General features: G+C 43.7%; 1 protein-coding gene across 1 annotated transcript in view; it reads left to right on the forward strand.

Moving 5' to 3' along the window:
- The window catches only part of cdk17 (cyclin dependent kinase 17), a 38582-nt gene that overhangs the window by 388 nt on the left and 32194 nt on the right, over positions 1-6000 (forward strand). The window lies entirely within an intron of this gene.

The raw sequence follows: 6000 nt of genomic DNA on the forward strand, positions 1-6000 counted from the left end.
AGGACGAAGACTGAATAGGGGTGTGTGGACATGTCAACGCTGCAGTTTGAGAATAATTCATCCGGACTAGCTAATTATAAATATCATATTGTACAGGTACCTCCGGTGCAGTTGGGGCTGTCCTGTATTTTGAAATGAAAATATCATATTTTGTTATATCGGGTGCAAATAGTCTGGTTTGTTTACCTAACGTAGTATTTATTGCCCCCCCCCCCCCCCCCCCCCCCCCAATTTTACATTTACTTTTTAAATTGTATTAGTACCACAAACTGCTGAACTATAATTTGAGTGCAAACGCAAAATAGCATGCCTATTGAAATTTAAGAGCGAGGAGAACATCCCTGCATTACTGGCGTCCTATTCACACCAATAATGCAGGAATGTCATTGCCAAATCTAAAAAAAGACAGAAAAATAAACCTAATGTAACTCAATATGTAACACTGTCGACACACTTCTTATATCACTTCTCTAGCTATTTTAAATGTCCTTAATCTTTGTCCACAAACACAGATTAATGATGCCCTCACCCCACTGTACTTAATTATATTTATTTTGTAAATACAGTGAGATTATCCTTTCACGTTTAAAGCAGAGAAGTTGTATTTTTCACAGTTGAATATGTGGATATTTGATGACCCCTATCTGCTTGTATAAAAAGTTGTATTTTGACAAATTTTTCCCTGATATGACATAGTATAAACCTAAAAAAACATTGACTTTTCTGCTGTTGGAAGTGCTTGTGCGTTGGAAGATAACGGTGCACAACTTCCTCCTTGTAAATTACCCAGACATTGATGTTTTTTTATAGCCACCTTGAGTGAATGGTTAATCCCACACAGCACAAACGCACCACCCTGTCACCCTGGAAACAGTGAGCTATTAAGTGAATTGTTAGAGAAACTGACGTCTAAAATCCCTCAGAACTTCTGAACATGCTTCATATTCCATTTAATTACAGACAGTTGTCAATCACAATATCATAATAGCATCATATCACCCCTGTATCATTCAACAGCAGATGATAACCAGTTATATCGACCACCTATCAATCACTATTTCAGTGAAGCGTCCGTGATGCATGTGGGCTCTTTTTCCGCTTCCTGTTTGACCTGGATTCACTTCCACTGTCCTTCATCTGGAGCAACTGGCTGCTCATTTGTGTGTGAGTGTGGATGATATTGACCCACATTCAGATCTAGGCTGTTGGCTGTGAGAGCGATACACCCCCAGAGGACAAAGTAATCACCCCGACAGCCCCCCCCCCATGTCTGTGGGCCGTACAGCAGCGCTTGTATTGATCTCCGCATTACGTCGCCAACAGCAGGAACATGAGAGTGTGTGCTGTGGATACGTGTACACACACTCTGTGTCTTCACGTTTTCTCCTGGGACTGGTGGATGAGACTAGGTACAGTGAAGTGAACTGTCCCCTAGCAGAGTCGAGTTGTGAGGTGTGTGATTGGTTTGAGAATAAATAACTCTGGAAGAGGTTTGCAAAGTCTGACAAAGTAACCCTGACGATGTCGTTGGGGGTTGTCTCGGCTTGGCCTTGGAGACTACGACTTCAGAGCAGAAATCCTCGGCCTCTGCTGCTTTGATTTGGACCGTACAATTTGCAACGTCCCCCAACGTTATGGAAGTCCAGTGCTAAATCATTGGAGTGCCCCTTTAACTTGTGCAAACGCTGAAGCGACGGCAGCGGAAATCGTACGGAAATGCAGTTGATGACATCGTAGTACTGTGAAGGGAACAGCTTGCTGTCAGCTGAATTGTTCTGATGTCCCACATTGTGGCGATCTGTAAAGCTGGGTTGCCAGTCAGAATCAAGCAGGCACGTGGATGAACCAGATCACCGTATTGCTGAAACATACTGTTAGCAAGTTACAGCTAAGCATAAGCGTGTCATTACGTCATCTATCTGTACTTCTGAAAGGCTGAACAAAAAAATAAATCCGTGGTGCAATGCATGGCGATATCCCGCCATGCTTTGCGGCAGAGCTCGCTGCACTTACTGATGATCAGCCTCCAAAACACTGTTGCCATTGACAACCAGGCCAGCAGCTTGCTGTCTCTCCCCCCCCCCTCTCTGTTTCTCTCTCCCGTTTATATAACTCCAACGTGTGCAATGTTTTATTGATCAGATGGATGTGTGTGTGTGAGCATGTGTATCCTCTTATGTGTGAGTTAACGTGTGCACGAGTGTGTTGGAATGTGATTCAGTGAATGCATCACTGTATGTATGAAAGTGTTGCCTGTGTACATGTGTGCGCACACACACACACACACACACACACACACACACACACACACACACACACGTTTATCAGGGTTTGAGACCCCCGCCGGTCTTCTCTTCTTTGTTGGTAAGCAATGCCCAGCGCTGTCTGCGTATCATTTCTTGTTTCACCTGAGGAAGTGCAGAAAATGTAAAAAGCAGTAGAGTGTCACTAAATCTGAGAGGAGGACTTGCTAACAGCCCCCGGGGGCTGATGGGGAAACGTCTTCCTGTCACTGCACTTGCCACAGGGTGGGCATCATGTGGGTGAAGTAGTAATTATTTGGGGTTTTTTTGGGAGGTCTTAGTAATTGTAGGGCTCCAAAATGAGTACAATTAGTGTGGGCTGGGTTCAGCGAGAACACACAATTACACGCATTCGTAGCCATATGAACACACACACACTGATGAGGACAGTTATGTGAGCGATGCAGAGAATGTGAAGTGGTGTGAGCTCTCTCTCTCTCTCTCTCTCTCTCGCTCTCTCTCTCGCTCTCTCTCTCGCTCTCTCTCTCTCGTAGTCATCTTATATGAATGTGTGTTGGGTGTCAGAAGGGATGTTTGGTCTTGTAGGACAACTATGTTGGTCTGTTAGTGTGTGTGTGTGTGTGTGTGTAAGTGTACTAGTGGGAAAGAGAATGGGCCCGTGTGTTAGACCTCTTTGTTCTCTCTCTCTCTCTCTCACTCACTCACTCACACACACACACACACACACACACACACACACTGTCTATCATTATTCCTGTATGTTTTGGCATCATGTCCTGTCCAATTGCCCCCAGGATAAACGATCCCACCATTCTTTTGTCAGGTGTGTGCGTGCGTGTGCGTGTATGGAGAGTTTAGTTGGGTGGCTCAGATTGGCTCATAGTCTGAAGATTAACCAGTGGCATTGTTAGAGCAGCAGACGACACAAATGCAGAGGTCACACTTTCAAATAGACAGACCTGCAGCTCATTCATGAAGTCACTTTCCCTCACGCGGTGAGCTCTCGCTGTCGACTTAAGTGGTGTCGCTTCACAGCGAAGACGCTGAAATATTCATTGACGCCGACACACGTGGTCTGACGGCAGCGAGCGGCTCGGGTGATGTGTACCTCTGTTTTCCCTTTTATTGTCTCTGAACAGGATGAGTGAGACTCCTCAATCATGTTTTCTTCTTAAATCCAAAAAGAAATACAGCACAGACCAAAATTACCTTATCTTGTTAAAACATTTTCACAATAGGACTTAAAGATTCAAGGAAAGCATCTTATTACGATGTTTCTGACCGCAGTCGCAATCTAGATTTGCACTTACTTCAAACAGACTCCAGGCCCCCATTGGTGGTCTGCATGGCTTTCACGATTCTAAAAGTAGACTTTATATGCTTACAAAAACTCACAAATAAGTGGCACAGTGTTGGAGCCGCTGCTAAGTACAGTCAGCTGTAGTTGACAATCTGCTGTTCAGTACATCCTGTCCTACACAACTCTCGCCATCTGCCTGCTTCTCTTTCACAATTTTTTTTGCAAACCCGTCTCGCCTATAATCATGACAATGGAATTATTCTACGTGCAGTTGAGTTTGGTTGATTTCACGGTCAAGTTTTTCATTTTTAGAGGAGGCTGTTTGTCTCTCACTGGATTTGAACCTGCGAGCTCTGGGATTTCAAGACAGGCTTTGTGCCCTTGTTCCGACTGCCCTCGCTTACTTTTGCTGCCTCCTCCGCATAACAGTGAGTGTTTCTTTTTAATCTCAAGCAGGAATCTCTAATTACGCACCCTTCTTTCTTCCCGATGGGTTGATCACTGCCTCGCAGACACAGGCGCTATCTGCAATCAGTGCCAACAAAGAGCATCGAAAGTTCACAGGAAACAGTCACGAAAATCAGATCTCTCACGGAGCCCAGAGAGAAAATAGTCGGGCTTTGTCTGTGCTTAACTTAACCATTTCTCTATCAGAAATGTTGCTGAGTTGGCAGCAGGTTGTCCCAATATCCCTCTGAGGTTTCATGTATCTCAAGCCCTTCCCTCGTATCAGCACCAGTGAGCACCTAATTCATCGTTATCTGAAAGGTCAGATCAATTCGAGGTCAGTGTCGCCCGGTGCGTTTGCACACACACACTGATAATCTGGTCTAATCAGATTAACGCAACACTCCGACACGTGCCACGATAGCAGCCGTGGCTGATCACACCGACAAACTGCAAAAAAACCTCTTGACGTTATCAACAGAAATCCCACGGATGAAGAGATTACAATACAATTCGACGCTGTTTGATTGACAGGAGATCCCACTGCGGTGAGCGCGGCATCAAAGATAGAAGCTAAACTGTACACAGCCGTCCTTCATGATTGCTGCATGGCTGCAAGAGGAGTTGGCTGGTGCTTGGAGTTTGAAATGGTGTCCAGTGAGATACTGAAACATGACATCCATACATTGACATGAGTTTAGTGGACTTTTGCTCCTGGCTGGGAATACCCTAAAGGATTTTAAGACACAATTTTGGAAATGCACTCATTCGCTTTCCTGCTCTCTGTCTGTACAGTAAGTATGAAGCTACAATATGAAGCTACCACTAGCAGTTGGTTAAATTAGAGTAACACAAAAACTGTAAACGGAGAGAAACAGCTACGAGGGGTTATGTGTCTATTTCATTTACCAGGCGAGACTCCAGCAAGCCGCCAAACCAGGTCAAGACATAGTCCAGCACAACCCCTGTAAAACCACAAACTTTTTGTTTTGGTGTGGATCAAACAGACGTAAAACAGAAATATCTTTAGAGATGTTTGTTGAGAGATTTTGTCGGACAGACTCAGCATGTTTCCCTGTGTTTCTAGTCTTTGTGCTAAGCTAAGCTAACTGGCTGCTTGATTTTTTGTATTTAGTGTGCGGGCATCATAGTGGTTTCAATCGTCTCATCTAACTCTCATAAAGAAAAGAAATACGCCTATTTCCCCAAATGAACTATACCGTTTTAATATAAAGGCGACGAGCAGACAATGTCTGCCTTTGTGTAGCTCAGATATAGAATCTCGATACTTTGATAGTTTTCCATACTCAATACCACTGAGTAGTGTTTGTGAAATGTTGCATCCTTGTCTCAGGCTGGGACGTCCCACCTGGCTTTGCACAAAGACAGTAAAGAGCCCGGGCCACTGTTGGATAGGGATGGGTATCGTTTGGGTTTTTTCCGATACCGGTGCTAAAACGATACTTTTAAAACGATACCGGTGCCTAAACGGTGCCTGAACCGATACTTTAAAAAAAAAAAAACAACAACACACAAAACGATGATTGACGACATTAAAGAAAGGCTTTTTTTTATTGCCAAGGTAATTTGTTTTCTTCAAATTGAACAAAATATTAACTGTTTGAAGTATACTATAAATATGAATAAATACAAAACACTTGGCTTCAAACTACAGCTTCAAACTTTTTAACTTCAAACTATGAACAATATATTAACTGTTAACAACAGTTTACAATATACTTAAATAAATATAAATAAACTTCAGTAATTCTTTTGCAGAAATATGAGCATATTTGCCTTGGCACCGAAAGGAAGCACCGAACGTATTTCAGTCGGCTCAGGCACCAAAAGGAAGCACCGAAATCTGCGTTGCGGTTCAGTCCGGTAGGCACCGGTTGTATAGGAACCGGTATTGGTACCGGTTTTCGGTACCCAACCCTACTGTTGGACGGCGTGAGCAGCACACAAAACAGACATAAATACACAAAA

This window comes from Cebidichthys violaceus, unplaced genomic scaffold (assembly GCF_023349555.1).
Source record: "Cebidichthys violaceus isolate CVI_PGR_0920_01 unplaced genomic scaffold, fCebVio1.0.p SCAF_206, whole genome shotgun sequence".
Lineage (NCBI taxonomy): Eukaryota > Metazoa > Chordata > Actinopteri > Perciformes > Stichaeidae > Cebidichthys > Cebidichthys violaceus.